This window comes from Danio rerio, chromosome 3 (assembly GCF_052040795.2).
Source record: "Danio rerio strain M-AB ecotype USA chromosome 3, GRCz13ab, whole genome shotgun sequence".
Taxonomy (NCBI): domain Eukaryota; kingdom Metazoa; phylum Chordata; class Actinopteri; order Cypriniformes; family Danionidae; genus Danio; species Danio rerio.
Genome location: NC_141023.1, coordinates 11,283,624 through 11,307,830, shown reverse-complemented (window position 1 = coordinate 11,307,830; position 24,207 = coordinate 11,283,624). Strand labels below are relative to the sequence as shown.

At 32.0% G+C, this 24,207-nt stretch overlaps 2 protein-coding genes across 33 annotated transcripts in view; one reads left to right on the top strand and one right to left on the bottom strand.

Annotated features, from left to right (window-relative positions):
- coro7 (coronin 7) overlaps window positions 1-24,207 on the top strand; it is a 299,622-nt gene that overhangs the window by 178,418 nt on the left and 96,997 nt on the right.
- vasnb (vasorin b) overlaps window positions 1-24,207 on the bottom strand; it is a 47,470-nt gene that overhangs the window by 11,740 nt on the left and 11,523 nt on the right. The window contains exon 2 of the mRNA NM_001110762.1: window positions 12,531-12,586. The gene's annotated coding sequence lies outside the window, so the exon portion shown is untranslated. The remainder of the gene's footprint in view (window positions 1-12,530; window positions 12,587-24,207) is intronic.

Below are 24,207 nucleotides of genomic sequence, written 5' to 3'. Positions count from 1 at the left end.
ATTAAATAACCATAAATAATTAGATTTTTCAAATACATTTATTTAATTTAAGATTTTCCAAAAAAATTTTTTTAAAATACTATAAAACATTCAGAACCATGAAATCTGAGCAGCACAACCATTCAAGATTCAGCAAAAGTGCAAACACGCTTCTGTTTTAATACAAATATCGAATCAAGCTAAATTATATACAAGAAGCCAAACTTTTTGGCCCTCCTGTGAAATTTGAATTATTTTAAATATTTAAAAAAAAAATTATTTATTTATTTATTTATTTAAATTTGTATTTTTATTTTACTTAAATAAATAATTATTTATTTAATTAATTTATTTATTTATATATTTTTTGTATTTTGTGATTTGTTGTTTTTTAAAAATGTTAGGAAATATTAAAGTATTGTCATTAAAAAATATTTAATTTTTATGAATATACAAATTAAACATTCATCAATGATTAGATTATTCTAATACATTTAACTCATTTAAAATTGAACAAAAATAAACTAATATTTAAATCTATTATTTAATGTCATACATTTTAAATACATAAAATATCCTCCTATCAAAAATGTATGTAAATAATAAAATAATTTAAGGAAATTAAGGTTAGTTGGAAGAAGTTTGAAGAATAGATATAAAAAAATTATCAATAAATATTCAAATTAAATACTGACTATATACACAAGTTAAATATCCATATTAATTTTCATATATATAATCTTGTACTAGTACATGTGGCTCATTAACAGTTTTACAAAAACAATTAAAAAATATTTTAATATATTACATTTAGAATAAGTTTAATTTGCATGGACCCAAATTGTATTCAAATAAGTCATATGTTGAAAAATATTCTAATTATATGGTAATAGGATAAAATTTGTATTAAAACTAAGTTAAAATAAATAAAGTATTACATTTAATTCAAACAATAATCTGTAAGTAATTCAATCAAATATTTGAAGTCAACAATTGCAGTAAAATTACATTATTATTGCAATAATGTCAAACAAATGAACGTGAGCATTAGTTTGGCCTGTTTCTAGCTTTAATCACTCAGACAGGGATCATTAGCCAACACATAAAGGCTTCATTCTGCTTTGTCATAATAGCGAGGGTTTGTGGTATAGTGAATCTGATCCTCTAGATCTGTGCCGGTGGTGCTGATAATCATCAAACACAAACACACACACACAGACTGCTCTGCGACTGGCTGATTTGAGGTCAGTGTTTCTCTGCAGTGTCTTGGCCAACAGTCTAAGAGCGAAACACTTTTATAAATGCAAAGAATTAGCATCAGGGTGACGCAGTGGTTAGCACTGTCGCAACACGAGAAGAAGGTCTCTGGTTTGAGTCCCAGCTGAGCCAGTTGGAGTTTGGAGTTTGCATGTTCTCCCTGTGTTGGTGTGGGTTTCCTCCAGGTGCCTTGGTTTCCCCCACAGTACAAACACATGCGCTATAGGTGAATTGGATGAGGTAAATTGGCCGTAGTGTATAATTGTGCGTGTGTGAATGAGAGGATGTATGGGTGTTTCCCCAGCTGGATGGGCATTTCCTGTTTAAGACATATATTGCAATAGTTGCCGGTTCATTCCGCTGTTGCAACCACTAATAAACAAGGGACTAAGCTGATTGTGAATGAATGAATTAGCATTGAAGAATTAGCACCAGTGCCACTGAGGCCAGATGTTTACTAGATAGCACTGAGATCGGAGATGATTGGCTGGGTTCAGAGGTCATCAAAGGTCACTCGCTGACAGACACACACACACACAGCAGATTTCAGACAGACTCGGGTTGCACAGCACAATGCTGAGCTCTGGATGCCTTTGAAGTGCTCATCACTTGCTAGTTTGTCAACAAAGCCATTTTGTTGTCTTGATAGGGATTTAAAGCACTAAAGTGACCGGAAGACATTCAGAACCAAGACAACTGAGCAACACAACCATTCAGGATTTAACAAAAGTGCAAACACTTGCTTCTTTTTCAATACAAATAGTAAAACATACAAATATCATTGACAATAAGACATTATTTTGAGGTAAAATATCTTGAGTGAGTCAAATGAATTTTAAATAAATATAATTAGTCAAATTTGGACGAAATGTTAAACCTATGTCACACTTTTGACATAAAAAAGTGAAATCAACAAATGCAAATGAGCTAAATGTCAGTATTAGCTAAAATTAAGAGAGAAAAAAGGTCTAAATTATATAAATAATGACAATAAAGTGAATGAGAATAGATGTCATACGAATAATTGAAAAAAAATAAATATGTTGACAACAACTCATCATTTTGGGGTAAAATGACTTGAGTCAGTCGAACGAATGAACGAACGAACTAATGAATGAATGAATGAATGAATGAAAGAACGAATGAATGACTGGATGATGGATGTATGGATGAATAAATGAATGAATGAATGAATGGATGGATGGATGAATGAATGAATGAATGGATTATTGAAAGAATGAATGAATGACTGGATGATGGCTGAATAGATGGCTGAATGAATGAATGAATGAATGAATGAATGAATGAATGAATGAATGAATGAATGAATGAATGAATGAATGAATGAATGAAGACAAATTAAGTTATTTTGAAAACCATTGAACATAAAGTTGAAATCATCAAATGAAATGTCAGCTTAAAGTTAGTAATAGCTAAAATTATGAGGGCAAAATGTCCAAATGATTTAAATAATGACAAATAAACTGACTTATGGTGCACAAAACAAAATCTCAATGATAAAGTTTCAAAATTTTTGTGTCATTAGTTCTGAAAATACTGCAGTGGGACAGACGAAAATTAGAAGAGCAGATGCATGGGACAAATTTTTTTTGCAAAAAAAAAAAAAGCTTTTACAAACAAACACTGATAAAGTGAATCAAAAGAAACACTTTAACATGTGTTTCAGATGTTCTCTTTACATGTTCTTTTGAATAAACTCTTCAGGAATAAGCCCAAAATCTCAGAACTGAAACATGTGCATGAAGAAACATGTCTTTACCTGCTGTGTCTCGCCTGAATGTGTGTGAGAGATGAAGCAGAAACAAACACAGACGAGCACAGGGTGAACGGCAGTAACCCTGAATATATATGTGTGTGTGTCAGAATTATTAGCCCGCCTGAATTATTAGCTGCCCTGTTTATTTTGTTTTACCAATTTCTGTTTGATGGACATTTCTAAACATAATAGTTTTAATAACTCATCTCTAATAACTGATTTATTTTATCTTTGTCATGATGACAGTAAATAATATTTGACTAGATATATTTCAAGACACTTCTATAAGTGACATTTAAAGGCTTAACTAGGTTAATTAGGTTAACTAGGCAGGTTAGGGTAATTAGGCAAGTTATTGTATAATGATGGTTTGTTCTGTAGAATCGAAAGCAAAATTAGCTTAAAGAGGCTAATAATTTTGTCCTTAAAACCTTTTTAAAAAATTTTTAAATTGCTTTTATTGTTGCCGAAATACAACAAAAGCCTTTCTCCAGAAGAAAAAATATTATCAGACACACTGTGAAAATTTCCTTGCTCTCTAAGAAAAAAAAAATCAAAGGGGGGCTAATAATTCTGACCTCAACTGTATGCCAATATTTTTGTTTAGTATTTTAGATTTATATGCACACAATATTTACACACAGTGAGTATGCTCACACTGTAAACACTTATATTTCGGATGCGATTAATCGGTTGACAACATTGTATAAAATACATCACGCCTACAAAGAGTCCTTATAATCCATATGTTCAAAGTTATCTTTATTCCTGTAGCGCTTTTTTACAGTGTAGATTGTGTCAACAATGTCTGCGTGCGTGTAAGTGTGTGTGTGTGTTAAATTCCTCAGTACCCCCGTGACATTGGTTTAAAGTGAATGGACCTGTTCTGTCATTCACACGTTCAGCGAGTGTGCTAAAACTGCTGTTTCTGATAGCCATCGCTTCTGCAAACAGTAGATTATGTACATGCAGCCACTGTGGGTTTTGAAAAGGCACATCTCAAACACAAACCTGCAGCTCTACAACTACAGCAACACACACACAGCGGCAAACGCAAATGCAGATTTCTCTGAAAAACACCCATTCCCCTTTAAACGAAGACTTTCTATGGGATGTTACTGTATATGTGAGGAATTATTGTCGACAGGGCATTTGTTTTACAGTATGTTCTGTTATATTGTTCTTGTAGAGTAAGTCCTATTTATTTTAGATTAGTGGGAATAGGAACATATATACAGTATATATATATATATATATATATATATATATATATATATATATATATATATATATATATATATATATATATATATATATATATATATATATAGTTAAAATAGACAAAGACTGCTTAAGTCATTATTATAAACCTTCTTTAGATCTCTTTCTAATTGGCTACAGAATAAAAAGTATAATATATATATAATATAATTATTAATAAATAAAGTAATAAATAATAATTATAATAAATGTGTTAATATTCTTGAATATAATTAATATTCATCGAGAAATGGATAAAAGTATGAATTATGAAGGCGGACTGTAGTCATCAGTATGAGGTAAACGCTTGACATACTTGCTGCTGGATGTCATGCGTGTCTGTTGTTTACACATGCAGACGTGCTAACTGCTGGTGCGCGGATGAGAATGAGTGGAATCTGATCCTCTATAATCATGTGATATGTTACCGTAACACTTTAGAGCTGCCTGATAAGTGTTAAATCACAGAAACATGCATTAACATTTCACTTCTTCAAATGATCTGCTGTATGAATTAGAGATGCAACAATAAAGACTTCCTACAGTTCGGTTTTCAGTCTTCATTTACTTATTTATTTATAGATGACCATAAAGATAATCTGGAGAATGTCAAGTGCTGATAAGCATGAGTGAGGCTTTCATATCTGAAATGTGTTGCACTTATAATTTGGGCCACAAAACATGCAATTCTGAGTGTCCCTCACATGGGTGAGTGGGCTTTATAAACCACTTGTATTGAAAAACACTCTTTTATCTCTCTGACACTTTAACCGGCACATGCACCACTTTCTTACAATCACTCTATTTCTGTCATGTATACTCTCAGGATTTAGTATGGTAATGAATATGTATATGGCAATGTAGATGTGTTTGGTCTTTGCGGAGTAGATCTGCTACGCAGCTGCTGCTTTGATTATAATGGCAGAGCATAACACAGAGATCTGCGACTGCCAGTATATACACAGACATGCCATCTGAGAATATAACATGCTGCGGCTGCAAACATAATATATATGTAACCCTCGTAGCAGATCTAAACACAGGTGGAGCTGGGGTGGAGGAGGGTCTCAGATAACACGCCGCAGCTTAACCGCATAAATTAATGCATAGCATTTAAACTGATGAGGACAAGCTCGTTGGCTGCCGAGTTGACAGCATGTAGTTAATGATGCAGGAGCAGATAAGGTGAACCTGTCAGCCTGCGCACACAGTTTCATAGCAGAAATTTCACATCTAAAAAAAAAACTTTGTGTATTTATAAATTGTGTGCCTCATTTAGATGTGGGCTTGACAAACCACCTGTAGAAACACATTCTTTTAATCTCCCTGACACTTTAACCAACATTTGCACCAGAGACTTTCTTAAAATCAGTCCTTATCTCTAAAAATGAACACTGTGTATTTATGAGGTGTGCCACATACAGGTGAGTGGGCTTGACAAACCACCTGTAGAAACACACTCTTTCACCGACACTTGCACCACATTTGCACCAGAGACTTTCTTAAAATCAGTCCTTATCTCTAAAAATAAACACTGTGCATTTATAAAGTGTGCCTCATACTCGTGAGTGGGCTTGACAAACCACCTGTAGAAACACTTTTCTCTCTATTTAAATAATAATTAGTCCTCCCTCCTAACTCCAGCACTTAATTCTCTGGAGTGCCAACAGTTCATTTGTATAATTAGCACTTCTTGTGTGTATTGCCAGCCTGATCTCGTGAGGACACAAAAGTATTTTACGTTTTGTCAGTTTAGAGTTCAGTTGTACAAAAATGTAAGATTTTAAAAAGGAGGCGTGGCACCCAACCCCACCCCTAACCCCAACCGCCATTGGGTGATGAGCAAATCGTACTAAATTTTACAAATTAGATTGTCTGAATTCATACCAATTAGCCACTAAATCAAAAAGTTACGAATTGCCGTGGGATTGCATTTGTATTGTCTCTTCTTGTTGAATCACTGAATGCCTCCTCAATTGTAAGTCGCTTTGGACAAAAGCATCTGCTGTATGACTAAATGTAAACACAAGCACAGTAATAATAATAATAACAAAAGTTGATATCATGTAAATATCACAAACAAAACAATCTAAAAGTGTATATATTGAAAAAATTGGCCTACTGTAGATTAAGCCTACATGATATTTAGCAGGTTTATTTATTTCTGTATTGGTTTATTGTGTGGCTTTTATGAGCAGAGATATGATCTTGTCACTCATTGGTTTGTGTTCCTGCAGATTCTTCAGCACCTGTTATTGTCTAGGAATGTTTTTCTCGATGTGTTCGTGATGACAGCATCTGGAGTGCTGCGTTTCTTTTTCCTCATTCTTTAAAACTGTGAGATTTAGACACACTTTTTGCTTTTCCGTTGCTGATTTTTCGAGTCTGGTTGCCCTGCGGCGGTTTTCCAGAATCCACACACGCACATACACATAACTAGTGTCACTGAAACATTTTTTCTTTTTTTTTTTTTTGTTCACTGAGACCTATAAAGCATAAAAGTGCAGAGAAAACCCTCTCTTTCCCAATATCATCGCTAACCAAGTACTCCGTAAACACTTTGTCTCCATTAAACATTCAATTTGAGCAATCCCATAGGCCTCTTCACCCTCACTCAAGCATCGAGAGCAAGCGGATGGAAAGCACATGCTGTATATCCATCACACACCACTGTGCCACGAGTGTTTGAGTGTATCTGCAGGGTGTACTGTGTGTGTGTGTGTGTGTGTGTGTGTGTGTGTGTGTGTGTGTGTGTGTGTGTGTGTGTGTATGTGTGTGTGTGTGTGTGTTCACGTGCGTGAGTCTGCTGTGTGTGTTTAGGTTAAGTCAATCTTAGCATTGCGCTGTAAGTCAGCTGGAGTTTAATGTAACACCTCGACTCTACTCTTGTGTAAACAGCAGTAACGCAGGCAAACCCTGTAGGATTGCTTCAGGAAATGTATCGAAAACACATGATGGCATCAAAAAGTCATGAAAGCAGGTTTTTATGTTTACTTGTTTTAGTAAGTTTTGTAAATCAGCTTTATACACTCTCAGAAATAAATGTACAAACTCTGTCACTAGGGAGTTTTTTTCCCTAGCAGTTTCTGAAAGGTACAGTTGAAGTCAAAATTTTAATATTAATAGCCCTTCTGTTAATTTCGCTTTCTTTTTCAAATGTTTCCCAAATTATGTGTATCAGAGCAAGGAATTTTTCACAGTATTTCCTATAATATTTTTTCTTCTGGAGAAAGTCTTATTTGTTTTATTTCAGCTGGAAAAAAATGTTTTTAATGATTTTAAAACCATTTTATAGTCAATGTTATTAGCCACCTTAAGCAATATATTTTTTAGATTGTCTATAGAACAAACCATCGTTATACAATAACTTGCTTTTTTAACCTGACTTGCTTTATTATCCTAGTTAAGCCTTTAAATGTCACTTTAAGGCTAAATTCTAGTGTCTTGAAAAATATCTAGTCAAATAACTTGTACTGTCATGTCAAAGAGAAACAAAATCAGTTATTAGAAATAAGTTATTAAAAAAAAAAAAAAAAATATATATATATATATATAGAGAGAGAGAGAGAGAGAGAGAGAGAGAGAGAGAGAGAGAGAGAGGGGCTAATAAGTCAGGAGGGATAATAATTCTAACTTCAACTGTATATTAACGCCTAAAAGTTTGTACCTTAAAGGTACAAAAGTGAACCTTACAATTACAAAAGTGTACCCTAAAGGTCCTTATGTCCACCTGTATGATACAAAAGTGTTCCTTTTGAAAAGGTGACAGACTTTGTTCCTTTATTTCTGATTGTATAGTTTAGTTTTAAATCAAATGTTAACTTGACGTTGAGTCTAATTTTCATTTAATAGATTTACAAAGAAACTACCAATGAAAACTAGTCTTTGTGCTAATTTAGATCAATTTTTTTGAAAAATGTCGTTTAATGTACACTGTCAATGTGTTGTGGAATGAATGAATGAATGAATGAATGAATGAATGAATGAATGAATGAATGAACAAACAAATAAATGCAAGTTACAAAGTTAATTTGATTCTAATTTGAACTTTTAGAATTCAACTTTTGCTGTAAAAAATGCTGGGTTTCACACTTAAACATGAAGGAATTAAGTTAACTTAATAGTTTTTGCAAATTTAGGTTGATTGAAGATTAAAGAAGAATTATTAATCTGTCCCCTAAAAGACATCAAGAAGTGTTTTGTTTCTGCTCATTTTAAAGAAATAGGTACCAAACAGCAAATGTCACTTTGGACTTTTTTTTTCTCCATTTATCTTTTTAAAATGACAATTTTCAGTCTCAAGTTCTTTTAAATATTTTTTCCGGCACTTAAATCAGTTAAAGCAGCTCTTAATATTCCGTACAATAAAAATATGTATTATTTAACAGGGGCATGCACAAAATTACATTAACCTTGAAAAGAAAAGATGAGTTGTGCCAGGTTTTAGCAAGGTAGCTATTTTCCACCTGCTGTCCCTAGATGATGATGATAATAATAATAATAATAATAATAATAATAATAATAATAATAATAATAATAATAAATTATAAATAAATAAATCATAACAATAATGGCAGCACGGTGGCGCAGTGGGTAATACAAACGCCTCACAGCAAGAAGGTTGCTGGTTCGAGACCCGGCAGGGTCAGTTGGCATTTCTGTGTGGAGTTTGCATGTTCTCCCCATGTTGGCGTGGGTTTCCTCCAGGGTGCTCCGGTTTCCCCCACAAGTCCAAAAAACGTGGTGTAGTGGATTGGGTAAGCTAAATTGTCCAAAGTGTATGTGTGAATGAATGTGTATGGATGTGTTAAACATATGCTGGATAAGTTGTCGGTTCATTCCGCTGTGGCGACCCCAGATTAATAAAGGAACTAAGCCGAAAAGAAATGAACGAATAATAATAATAATAATAATAATGTGACCTCTGAAGCTTGATTTTGATTTTCAAGCATAAATTATCTGGTTTAAAGAGTTTTTTTTTCTTCTGATGAACACAAAATATATTCTGAAAAGTCTAAAAACCTCTAATTATCAGGAATCAGTGTTTGCAGCTTTCTTCAAAATATCTTATTTTGTGTATCAGTTTTCTATGTGCATATCTAAACTGTGCATTAAAATAGGTGGATGTAAACATAGATCCTTCCAGAAAGCAAAGGAATTTGGTTCCTCTTGAGCCAGACAGGAATTCCTTTAGTGGCAGGAATATTTGCAAACTGCCTAATTAAACTGTGTGTGTGTGTGTTTGTGTGTGTTTTTTTTTTTTTTGTCTCTTTTGTTGAATGACTGTCCTGAGGCCTGTGCGGGGCTGTTGGGACAGGCCATGGCAAGGTTAGGGGGAGTTGTAGTGTTGTCTTATAAGCCCTGGTCTGCCCCTCAGGCGGGACAATACTGGAACCCCGTCATCTGAAAGTGCTGAAGGCCCTCATACAGCCATATATGCTTGACTAGACTCAATCACTGGCCCTTAAACAAACACCAGCACAAGCCCAGTCTGCTTTCACTGTTAACCGCTCGAGTGTGCAGTGATCTGTTTCAGTGCTTCATCACTTTTAAACAGCACTCAGTCCTGTTCCTGCAGGACTATAGACTGAATACCGCTTTGTGTACTATTTCCAGAAGTAAAAAGGTCATTGTGAAGGAGTTTGCACCCTGGGATTTCTGCAGTTTTTGAGTTTGTCTTATACAATTAAAAATAACTCTTAAGATTTATTTCTTTTATCTTATAATCTAATATCTAATATCAGGGTTGATTAACTTGTTAGTATCATGTCAAATTGACCTAATGTTTAACACTCCTAAATTAATTAAGTTGATTAATTTTCTTTAGATGTATTTAAAATAATCAAGTAATGTTGATTTATCAGAACAACACTGTAAAAAATGCTGGGTTTCACACAATTCGTTCATGTTGTCATGTTGTCTCAGATCGATTAAGTTAACTTCACAAATGTAAGTGGGCTGAACATGAAACATTTAAGTTGTTCCAAAGAAATCTCCAGAATTGTGTTGCTTCAGCTCATTTTAAATAGGTTGTTTGAAAAAGCAGCCAAATAATATTTTTTAAGAGTATGAGATAAACTTGCAACCAACCTTTTTATTTGTTTATTTCTTTGTTGGAAAAATATCTGGTGGCAAATGGTCAGAACTGCTAGATGTAAACTCTTATTTTATATATAAAATGTCTGAAATGTGAGATGTAAACTCAGATTTCAGAGAGAGACAAGTTATAAATGTCAGAGGTAAACAGAATTCAGAGAATCAATGGTTATTCTTGCTAAAAAATCTTAATGTTGAGATGTAAACTCTGAAATGAAACGTCATGCTTTTGAGATGGAAATAGTTGTTATAATTGTGAAGCAGAAATTCTGAATTCTTAAAAGGAAAAAAAAAGTCTTAAAAAAGGAGAAAATAGTTGTGATTTAGTACATGACAACTCAGAATTCAGAAACAAATCATCATTTTGACATGGAAATGTAAAACAGTTTGAGTAAATTCCAAATTTAACTGTTCTCTCAGGACAGTTGTAATTTTGGGATGTAAACTCAGAAATCTCAGAGAAAACTTAATAATTTTAGTAGCAAAGTGGAAATTAAAAATTCTGAGGGAAAACCCTGAGATTTAATTCTCATTAATTTAAATTCTGAGAGAAAAGTGTTGCATTTTTAGGATGTAAACTCAGAAATCAGAGAGAAAACGTAATAATTTGGGATCTAAACTCAGATTTCAGAAAGAAAAGATAATAATTTTGAAATCAAAATTAAATGTAATGTGGAAATTTCAAATTCTGAGGGAATTTTTTTTTTATTTAATTCTCAATACTTCAAATTCTGTTAGAAAACTGTTGTAATTTCGGGGTGTAAACAGAATTCAGAGAGAAAATGTTGTAGTTTTGAGATGGAAGTTTTTAAAATCTGGGAAGAAGGTCATAATTTAATTCTGAGATGTAAATTTGGAATTCTGAGAGGGGAAAGTCATATTTTTGCAATGTAAACTCAGAATTTAGAGAGAAAAAAAGTCAAAGATTTGACATGTAACTAAAAAAACTAAATTAATCATTTATTTTTAAAAAATCATTGCAACGTGGAAATTCAAAATTCTGAGGTAAAAATTCTTAATAATTCAAAATCTGAGAGAAAACGTAATAATTTGGGGAAGTAAATTAGCAAGAGTCGTAGTTTCAAGATGGAAATTTAAAAAATCAAAATCTAATATTTAACTCTAAAATGTAAATGTGGAATGCAAAGAGTAAATAGTCACAATTTTAGGTTGTAAACTCTGAAATCCGAGAGAGAATTTTATATTTTTGGAGGTAATCTCAGTATTCAGAAAGAAAAAGTCATGATTTTGAGATGGAAAAGTCATGATGCAAAATTATGAAGAAAAAAACCTGAGTACTGGTATTTAAATGTGCAGTTCAGAGAGGGAAAGGTCATAAATGTGTAATGTAAACTCAGAATTCAGAGAGAAAAAAAAAAAAAAAGACAGATTTTAGAAGAAATCTGAGCAAAAAAGTCAATATAGCAGCTTGGAAGAATAAAAACTAAACCCCATAACTGTGAGATGTAAATGATATTCTGAGAGGAATAAGTCAAGAAGTTAAACAGTTCAAGATTTCTAAAAGAAAAAGTCCAAATTCTGTAATGCAAACTCCAAATTCTGAAACCAAATAGTGTTTGTTCAGTGTTTGGCCTTTAATAATGTTCTTGAAATGTTAGTATGTACACATCAGTCATAAAATGCTTCAGTGAATCGTTTAACTTGTTTCAGACCATTAAGAAAACCTTCAAAAAGTCGCTTAATGTTTGTTTTTCAACATTTGCGTAACCAACAGCTCAATCACAACTAAACCCAAAAGCATAAGCAGCATGTTTGTTATATATTTTGTTAGCCTAGAATGAATTGCTGCCATTTTCTGCTGAACGAAAACATTAGCAAAGCCTATATTCTGTTAGCTACCGCATACTTGGGTACTTTTAACACACAGTATAATAATGCAAATGTTTTCGGCTGAACTCAAAGACCCCGATTGGCTGCTTCAGGTGTGTTTGATTAGAGCTGGAACTGAACTTGTAAAGCACACACACACACACACACACATTTACTCACTACAACCCAATTTTCATTAAGCTCGGGGTCTGGGTTATTATTGAGACGGGATGTTCTGTGAGTTTTCTATGTGGTTTTTGGAAGCCGCATGTGCTAAAAGTGTTTCTTTTTATAAGACTTGCATTGAAAACAGGTAGAAGCGTGGACTCACCGGAGTGTGTGTGTGTATATGACAGGTCGCTGTGGCTCCTTCTGTGTGTGTTGTATCTGAAAAAGAAGAAGAAGAGCAGAAGTTCAGTAGTGGCTCACAGCTGTTTGTAGGATATGCTGGAATGTTTCAGGAAGTGTTTTTTGGAGGGGGGATAGAAGAGATGGAGCATCTCCTTCTCACTGATTTTATTTTAGTATTTTTTATTATTATTTATTTTAGGAACTTTTAACCAAATATACAAAAAAAAAATAATAGTAATATTAATCTTCCCAATACTGGAGGACATTGACTGCATAAAAAATATGCCAAAATAGTTAGTGGTTCATTCCACTGTGGCGACCCCTGATAAATAAGAGTCCAAGCCGATAGAAAATGAATGAATGATTTAATGAATGAATAATATAGTAATAATGAAAATAAATATATAAATAATTGCATGTACATACAGATACAATATGAAGGTATCAGGCGATACAATATACAAGTTAGTCAGACCAAAGGTTTGTAGCAGCTTCCTTCAGAAATCCTACACTGTAAAAAAAAAATCTGTTATTTTACGGTTTATTTCCGGTAGCTGGTGTGCTGGAAAAAAAAAAAACTTAAAATAACGTCCGTTAAATTACAGAAATTTATCGTAAAATATTATCCCTTAAATGATGGAAGTTTTTTTGTAAATAAACGGAATTTAAATTACAAAAAATTACCAGAAATTTAGATTTAAGGAAATATGTGTAATTTAATATCCGTTACTTTACGATAAATTTCTGTAATTTAATGGTCGATATTTTACGATAAATTTTTGTCATTTAACAGCCGTTATTTTACGATAAGTTGCTGTAATTTAATATCCGTTATTTTATGATAAATGTCTGTAATTTATTGGTCGTTATTTTATGCTAAATTTCTGTAATTTAAAGGCCGTTATTTTACGATACATTTCTGTAATTTAATATCTGTTATTTTACGATACATTTTTGTAATTTAATGGCCATCATTTAGTGTTTTTTTTTCCGGCACCCCAGCTGCTGGAAATAAACCATAAAATTACGAACTTTTTTTACAGTTGACAAAAAGATTTCATATTTTGACATTTTTTTGGTTTTCTATTAACTGTATATGTTGATTTTTCTAAAGCCAAACAAAGACAATTATTGCAGCCATTTTTAAAAATGAGGGCTTTTTGTATTTTCGCTGATTTTTATTAGTATTGTTTTTGCATTATTATTATTGCTCAGAGGTTTAAATTAGAAGGTGGTTTATGCCGTGGAGTACAAAATAAAATATAATTGTGGGTTTTTGTCTCACTGTACTGACAGTTTTGTTGTCATTTATAAATATTCAGAATTGTGAGATGTCCACAATTATGGACACAATGTACTCATTTATTTTTGGATAGGAAAATTAATATTAAGAGGTTTGAGATTTAGAGAAATTTTTGAGAATTTGGGAAAACTAGGAAACATAAGATTGCTAAATAAAAGAGAAAACAGTTTTGAGATTTAAACTTTTGCAAATTGCAAGAAAATAGTCAGAATTGAGAGATCAAAACTTAATTAAAAAAAATAAAATAAAATATATATATATATATATATATATATATATATATATATATATATATATATATATATATATATATATATATATATACCAAACATAACATACCAAAGAAATGAGATTAAAATGTAACATCTGAATTTCTTAGGAGAATATTCTGAAAAAGTCAAAATGAATAGATTTGAACTCAAAATTCCAAGAAAAAAGTCAGAATAATGAGAGTAAAAAAAAAAAATTTTCAAGGTAAAAATTGTCAGATCTATGCTCAGATTTTGTTTTATCGGACATTTTTTATCTTGAAAATTTTTTCTAAGTCAAAAATGTCAGAGCTAAACTCATTTTTTAAATGTGAGATTTAAAAGTAAAATCTTAATCCTTAAAAAAAATTTAATGATAAAATGATGAATTTAAAAATAAATAAATAAATATGACATTTAAGTGTAAAAGCAGATTTTCTACACAAAAAAGTTGGAATAGTGAGATTGAAACTCAGAATAAAATAAATAAATTTGAGGGTTAAATATAAATTCAAAATTTCTATTGAAAATGGTCAGAATTGAGAAATCTAAACAAAACATTTTAATAAATGGGTAAATACAAATAAGAGATTTCAAGGTAAAATCAGAATTTCTAGAAAAAGGGTCAGAATTAATAAATTGATAAATATATTTATAAATATAAAAATATAAATAGATTTACAATTAAAATCTGAATTTCTGAAAAAAGTTAAAATTGTGAGGCCTAAACTCAGAATAAACATAAATAAATAAATTATAAATCTAAACACTAAAATTAAAAAATATATATATTAATAAAGATACATACAAATATTTTGAGATTTCAGTGTACATTCAGAATTACAAGAAAAACATTCTGCAATATATAAGCAGTAAACTCAGAATAAGGAGTGCAGGAAAAGTCAAAATTAAGAGATTCAAATTCAGAATTCCTAGAAATATTCCCCAAAAGTTGTAATTTCAAGGTCTTGACCACCACTTGAATTTACACCTTGCATTTTATAACTTGACTTGCACATTAAATGTGCAATTGTAAAAAGACACAAGCTTCCAAATTGAACTATCACAGTTCTAAAGGATTAAAACGTTACTAAGCACTCTCTTTTGGGTAAAAGTTTGCACTAAATGAACACCACGAATGCACACACACAAGTATGAAAGTAACAGACAGCAAAGAAGGAAAAGTGCCGGAGGTAAAGCAAATGTCACGGCGCTGTTTGCATTGGAAAGAAAACAATTGGTCTATAGCGACAGAATCAGGAGGTGTTGAATAGAGCCGACTGAAGCGTTGCAGACTGTCCAGAGTGTTTATCTGACACACACACACACACATGCTTAAAGCAGGAATGCAGGCTGACAGCTTGACTCTTCTAGTATCGATTCAGACCTGTTCAAATATGCATATTCATTTCGTTTTCTGTCAGTCTTGTGCTGTTTCTGAATATCTGGACACTCTACGCCGCTTCTGTTTCTGCGTTTACGTTAATTTCCAGTTATATTCTCAGTCATTGATTTAAAGTTGGGGTGCAGAAGGATTCTTGAAGGTTGAAGACTGAAATGATGATGAAAATATCAGCTTCAAACTAAAAGAATAATTTTAAAAAGTCTTTTTACAGTGTACTTTAATTTATAACACCAACTCACCTTAAAATTAATAATAATGTTGATTAAAAATGTTTCAACATCAAAAATGGTTGGAGGAAATATTAAAAAATAATGAAGCAAAGATATTTTTTATTGTTGGAAGAAAGATCAAGGTCCTATAATGCAATAAAAGGCATAAATAAATAGACAAACACAGAAAACTGTTATTTTATGGATGTCTTTTTCATCACATACTCTAAAAATAGGTACGCGAGCTGTCACTGGGGTGATACATTTTTAGAGGTATACAATAAAGGGTACATAATGGTACCTCAAAAATATATATTAGTACCTACACATTTTAAGAGGAACACTTTTGTACTTTTTTAGTACTAATATGCACCCTTGAGGTATTAAAATGAACCTTTAAGGTACAAATTTAAATCTTTTGAAAAGGAACCACCACAGTGACAGCTCGCATACCTTTATTTCCGAGAGTGTATACAGAGTTATACCATGACTCCTCTGTCAGTTTTTGCATTTATTTCTGTTTTTATGTTTTTTTTTTATTGCATTATAGGACCTTGATCTTTCCTCCAACAATTTTTGACGTTGAAACATTTAAAAAAGTGACTTTTTATCAACATTATTATTAGTTTGAAGTGGGTTGGTGTTATAAATTACACTGTAAAAAATATACATAAAATCTGTCAACAATTTTCTGTATTTTGTTGTTCATGTTTCTGGTCATTTATTTATGTTTTTGAGTTGCATTATGTGACCTAGATCTTTCCTCCAACTACTCTTGATGTTGTGTCTTTGTTTATATATTTATATTTGAAGTAAAATATTGTCTGGGCTGGTGTGTAAATGACACTACAAAAACCTGGTGATAATCTGCCAGTACTTTTTATTGTACGGACTTAATTCTCTAATGATTATTACTTATATTGTTTCAAACAACCAAATTGCCAATAAAAGTCACTTTGTTAAACCGTAGAGTTTAATTTACAACATCAATATTTGACAGAGCGCTGATCAAGTTTCTGAAATGCGATTTCTGAAACACCTGTGAAAGACAAAATACGAAAACTAAGACTTTTTTTTCAAGCGTATGATAATATATTGCTTTTAATGTCAAAAACTTCATATTTTCAAGATGCTTTCTTTCATTGATAAATAAAACTTAATTCATCATCAGATCATTTTAATCAGTTCAATGCTTCCATTCTGAATAAAAGCATCTTAATAACAAACAAAAAAAAAAACTTTTGAAAAAGTGACTTTTAATCAACATTTTGAAGTAGGTTGGTGTTATAAAATACTGTACACTGAAATAATATCCATAAATTAACAATTTTCTGTATTTTCTATCTGTGCAATTGTCTATTTTTCATGTTTTTGTCATTTATTTATGTTTTTGAGTTGCATTATGGGACCTTGATGTTTCCTCGAACTTTTGATGTTGCGTTTTTGCTTTATTTATTTATTTATTTATTTTTATATTTAAGTAAAATATTGTCTGCCAGTACCTTTTCTTTTAATTCTTAATTCTCCCTATATATATATTATTTCTTATATAAATCTTGTTTCAAGCAACCAAAATGTCAATAAAAGTCACTTTGTTAAACTGTTAAGCTGAATTTTCAACATCAAATTTCCACAGAACGATGACCAAGTTTCCAAAATGTCAAAATGTCTATAAATAATGGTAAACACCCGTGAATCACAAAATACGGAAATCAACATTTACTGCTTTAAATGTCAAAAACTTCATATTTTCGAGATACTTTCTTTCGTTGATGAAAAAACGTAATTGTTTATTTAAAATTATGATCATTTTAATCAGTTTAAAGCTTCCATGCTGAAAGCATTTTAATAAAAAACTGTTGTGATATTTTGAAAGGGCTATGAAATTTGTGACTTCAATCGAGAAGCAAAATGACAAATTCCTCAGCGTGAAGCGATTAGTGTACGTATGAACACAATAAAATGTAAATATAAATAATAAATAAGTGTAAATAAACAGATCCAGGCTGATGTGTGGAAAAACCTGTCAAATACCGGCACGCGATGAGCCTGCGGCGGATGAGCAGGAAATCGGGAGCAAAACAGGTTGTGTGTGTGTGTGTGTGTGTGTGTGTGTGTGTGTGTGTGTGTGTGTGTGTGTGTGTGTGTGTGTGTGTGTGTGTGTGTGTGTGTGTGTGTGTGTGTGTGTGTGTGTGTTTTGGACATTGATCAGATAACAGGCCACCTGAGCTCACAACAACATCTGAAATCATTACTCTTCATTCTTCGTGTCAGTCAGAGCTTTCATTATTAAAATTTCTTGGTAATCTTTAAAAAGTTCTTTGGAATTCTGTGTCAGTGTTTTTTTTCCCAAACACCTGTCATATGGCTCATATTTCATGCCAAAAAAGTATCGTTAATATTTTTGAAATGGAAAGTGTTTCTGATTTGTCATTAAATGAATGTAAAATACTCTGTAAAAGTTCTGGTAGTAAAAAATGGACAGTAGGGTAGAAAAATAAATGTAAATGTATGTTTTAGTCTCTTTATTGGTCATACCGCAGTGTTTTGAAGTACTAACATCTACAAAACTTTGTTACACAAACGGAAACACAACCATAAGCATGTGGTTATGAGAAAGTCATAAACTCTGTTAACACTTTCCTGTAAAATCTACAGTATTTTAATGTAAACTAATTACAGGCAAAATACTGTATTAACTTTTAACTTGTATGTATTTACAGAATTGTACGTGTATTTCTACTGTAAAATAAACAGTAATTTTCACAATGCAACTTTAAAAATACAGTAGCATACCGCATAACTGTCCTACAGTAATATACAGTTCATATTAGAGTTGAATACTGCGTAATTTACAAAAAAATCGTTAACTGTTACTTAGATGTAACATAAAACTCTAGTGTGCATAACACAAGAGAAATGAACCTGAAAATAACCCAACTAATGTCTTCAAAAAACTATAAAAGTGAAGTGTCATGCAGGGAATACTGTGAAACTGTCACCGACTCGGTCCCAGTCATTCCCCTTGCTGGCCAGCAGAGGTCATCATCAACGGACTTCTAGCATTACGTCACCCCCTAGACTGATTGCCACTCGCACACCTGCAGCACATCACCTTGATCACCTCACACTCTCATATAAGCAGCACACACACAACCTCATTGCGAAGTCTTGTTCTGCCCCGGCTAACACTACTGAGCGTTACTTATCCTTGCCTGCTTTCCCGTTGCTTTCCTTGGACTGTATCTCGACCTTGTCTTGCCTGCCGCCCGCCCTGAACCCTAGCCTGAACACCGACTTTGATCCTCGTCGCCAGTCTCTGACCCATGCCTGCTTACTCACCCTGTGTTTGCCTGCCGCCAGCCCATCGACTTGATACTACTGTGTTTGATGCGAGTTCGCACACGAATAACATCTGTGTGCTTATTGTTGTTAAACTCTGTTTAATAAATATACTGCAAATGGATCCCTCTGTGTCAGACCCTTCGTTACAGAAACTCAATTTACAGTTATTTACTGTATAAGTAAACTTTGTTAAACAGGTTACAGATTTGTACAGTAGCAATTTTACAGCTTTTTACTGTAGAAATCATGGATATTTTTTACAGTGTATCTGGGTTTAAAAATTAAATTCACACACACACACACACACATACGTCAAACACCAAACACATGGATGGATAGTTCGCAAGTAATTTACTGTAAATCAAATACAGCGAAAAATACTGTATTTTTATTTACTGCACCATTTATCTTGGTGTACTGTATGTCTATTTACTGTTAAATATACCGTAATTTTCACAAAATAAAATACGGTAACATATCGCAAAACTGTTCCACAGTAAAATACAGTTCATTATAATTACAGTTAGTGTAACTTTTCCCACAAGCAGAGAAACACACTATTATATTGAACGTATACCCGGTGTCATTCACACAACTACTAAACACCATCACGGTAACACACATAACATCAAAATAATGCAATAAACATTTATATATGAACATCAGCTGTAACATAAAACTCTAATGTGCCTAAGAGAAAACACTAAAAATAAGCATAGTAATGTCATAGTATTTTGTTTAAAGTCTCGAGTTTCATTGTGAATGTTCGCGCTCAACAGAAACAAGCTATTTAAGAGCAGTGATTGGCTGAGGTATTTGAGGTATGGTTGTTCTTGAGGATTATTTAACGCGCGCACATTTTTTTGCAGCGCGTGTCGGGGGTGATTCAGTGCCTAAAGTATTAAGACATGAGTCTCTGCACTTCTGCAACTGCTGAAACTGGATATTTGCTCAAAGTGTGTCTGACTCGACAGCAGAATACACCTGTCCACGCGTCACACACACTCATGCACATTCAGTGTCTCTGTATCTCTCTATATGAGACTCTCAGCAGTTTTTGAGTGGGTTCGTAAGTCATTTACCCTTTTCAAAAGCCTGTTACGATACTTTTAACGGTCATCAGCATCTTAAATCCTTGAAAGTTTTTAATATTTGGATTTTTTTTTAAAACATATGCACATTTATATGTATTTGTGTATGTATTATATAATCTTTGCTTTAAATTACAACGATTTACCTAGATTTTTCTAATGCAGCGTCTATGGGGTCAGGACAGTAAATTTGACGTTATTCTCTCCTCTGATTGCCGTCGTCAGTCGTAACTTTTTTTTTTTCCTATTTCTGAATGTCTTTATAACATTATCGTGGAGTTTTCTTTTATTTTTTGAACAAATAAGATTGTAAAAAAATAATTTGTTATATTCTCCTATTCACTGCGTTTCAAGTTTTCCCAACTATGACGACTTCCGCTACTGAGAAACCCGGAAATGTGAAACGGGTCTATTTGGTGGTCAAATGACAGATTTGAAAAAACTTTTGTTGACGTTTTACTTTATTTACAGTTAAAGACAAAAATAGTTTAACCAGTTTAACTGGGAGATTTCTTTTCAAGCATATTTTTAAACATAATATTTTAAATAACTGATTTCTAATAACTCATTTATTTTGTCTTAGTTATGATGACAGCACGTAATATTTGACTGGTTATTATTTATAAGGCTCAAGTAGGTTAATTAGGCAAGAGATTGGACAATAGTGTTTTGTTCTGTAGTCAATTGAATTTAAAAGAGGGTCTAATTTTAAAGGGTGGCTTAGAAAATTGACCCAAAAAAAAAAAAACTGTTAATTTTGTACTTTTTTTGTAATTAAAAAAGAAAAAAAAAGAAAAAAGTTTAAATAAAATATATAAAAAAATAAATAAATGTATTAGAAACATTTTAAAATGTTTTTTTAGCCGAACTAAATTAAATAGGACTTGCGTTATACTATATTAAATTATTTACTTATATTTAATTGTAGTAATATATTTTACTTATAATATTTATTTATATTTAATTATTTATTTAAATTATAAACCTTCATGTATGACATGTATGATATATTATATATTTAAAATTTGCATTTGTTGCAACTTATAGATTGCATTATTGCATCTACATTTATCATGTATGCCATATCTTGGTATATAATGTTAAAATGTGCTACAATATTATTAAAATATAATAACAATATAAAGTTTAATGTATTTGAATTATTTTGTATCATCATGTGTAATACTGAAATCATTTAACTGCATTTGTCATGTATTATTTAATAAATTATTCATCATATAAGACTTGTATTTTCATATTTAAATATAGATTTATTTATTTTTCTCTATATAATGTATATATTTTAATTAACGCTAAGTTTAAGTACCAATTCTGTCAAATAATGACTTAATACCTGCCTATTATTACAATATTAACAGTTTATTAGCACTTATAAAGTATGATCTTACCACTAATCATAACCAAACCCAGATACTATCTTAATAACCTAAAATAAGCAGCAAATTAGGAGTTTATTCAACTTGAAGTAAAAAAAAAATACTGGGTTCCAATTCCTTTATGTCGTCCCAACTCAAATCAATTAAGTTAATTCAATTGTTTTTACAAATTAAGTTGGACTGAACATAAAAAAATTAAGTTGTTCCAAGACAAGCTTTAAGAATTGTGTTGATTCAGCTCATTTTATAGGATAAACAAAGAGGAAAAAACTATTTTTTGAGCGTAGTTAATAACAAGAATTGTACTAGATGCTTAAACTAAAGTTTGACCAAATGACTCTAGAATATGCATGTAAATGCTGTAGTACAGTACTTTAATTTGAACTCTTATGGATATGTTCATCATTTTAATAGCAAGACATAAATGCACGTCACTCAATGTTGCCAACGCAAACTATTTTGCTCACACATGCACACATGTCAGCCACCGGTGCCGGCTGAAAGCAGATACGAGTGCCGTTAACCTCTACTGAAATAGCCGCATGACGGGCCACGCGTCAGAGATACGGCTGCATGTCCCCAATCTGTGTCTGTGCGGATCATCCACACATTCCTCATGTTCGCACCAAACAAACAGTCCGGACCCAATCCAAACATTTAAACAAGAGCGCGGCGTCTTCAACCAACACTTATTCCGTACTTATCAGTCTCCCCGTCCAGTCAGAATTAGTTCATATTTGAGTTCACATTAGGCATTAATAGTGTCTGACCTGGCGTTTGAGTTCAAGGCTCAGGAGGAAATTTCAGCCCCGGATTAAAGTTGTTTTCGTTTTTTCGCCTGGCGAAATTGCACAGCCTAGGCTTATTGTGTTTATGTAAATACCTCAGCTGACATTTTTTGTGAAACGTAAAATACGTTACTTCTGCTTTTAAATATGATTATTGATTGTTTGATTTACTTTTATAATAGTATGTATAGGCAAAAATAGCATACACTGTAAAAAATGCTGGGTTCCACACGCTCCATTTGAGTTTAACTTTAATTTAAGTCAACTTAGCTGTTTGCTAACTACAGTTCAGTCAGGAGGAAATTACAGCCTTAGATTAAAGTTATTTTCATTTATTTTTTTAGTGCCTGGTGAAATTTGGAGAGCATAGACTCCTTGTAAATACCTAAATACCTCAGCCAAAATTTAAAATACATTGCTCTGGGTACATTTTGTTGCATGTTTTAGAACACAAATCCACTAGAGGGTGCTGTATACATGTTTGCGAGTGTGAAATACGTTACCCAGGGTTGGTTTTGTTGTACGTTTCAGATACTAATCAACAAGAAGGCGGAACTTGTTGTACAGGTCAGCTAGTAAACCACTGACCTAAATTCACACAATAATGTTTTCAAATGCAAATGTAATCGAAAGTGCACTGTGAACACATAGATTTACCTTGATTTTACATGCTTTTTATAGTATGGTTTACTTTTATAGCTACAGATTTACTTGCTTCAAGTAAAGTGATTAATCACTTTTATGCAGTGTGTAGAATGTTTGTTTATAATTATTTAGAGTCTTTAGAATATTTTGTTTTACTGTAGAATCTTTTAGAACATTTTAATATACACTATTTTAATGTGGAATATTATCTATATTATATATGCACCATAAAAATAAGAATCTATATATTATTATATAACATATCTGTTTTACAGTTCAGTCAGGAGGAAATTGTAGCCCCAGATTAAAGTTTTTTTTTTTTTTTTTTTTTTTTAACTGCCTGGTAAAACTGCACAGCATGAAATCATTGAAACTACGTAAATACCTCAGCCGACATGTAAAATACATTGCTCTGGATACATTTTGTTGCATGTTTTAGATCATAAATCCACTAGAGGGCACTGTATACATGTTTGCGAATTGGAAACAAGTTACTTAGGGTTAATTTTGTTGTACGTTTCAGGTACTAATCAACAAGAAGGCGGAAAATGTGGTAGAGGTTAGCTAGCGAACCACAGTTCTAAACCCAAATAATAGTTTTCAAATACAAATGTGATCGAAAGTGCACTGTGACTACATAAATTTACCTTGATTTTACATGTTTATTTTAAGTATCGTGAACTTGTCATTTTTATAGCTACAAGTTTACTTGCTTTAAGTAACCAATTTTTTTACAGCGTAGAATGTTTGTTCATAATCATTTAGAGTCTTTACAACATTCAGTAAGAAAATTGGAGAGCATAGACTTCTTGTAAATATATAAATACCTCAGCTAACATGTAAAATACATTGCTCCGAGTACATTTGTTGCATCCAATGGAGGGCGCTTTATATATGATTGCAAATTTGAAATACATTACTTTAGGTTCGTTTTGTTGTACGTTTCAAATACACGTTAACAAGAAGGCAAAACTAGCAAACCACTGCTTTAAACCCAAACAAAAGTGCTTTCTAATGCAAACATAATACAAAGTGCACTAAAATAGATTTACTTGATTTTTACATGCTTATTTTAAGTAATGTCAACTTATCTCTTTTAAAGCAACAGGTTTACTTATTTTTATTAATTAATCGATTTATTTACAGCATGAATTTTATAATTATTTAGAGTCTTTAGAATCTGTTGTTTTACTGTAAAATATTTTAGATAATTAAAAAAAAAATTA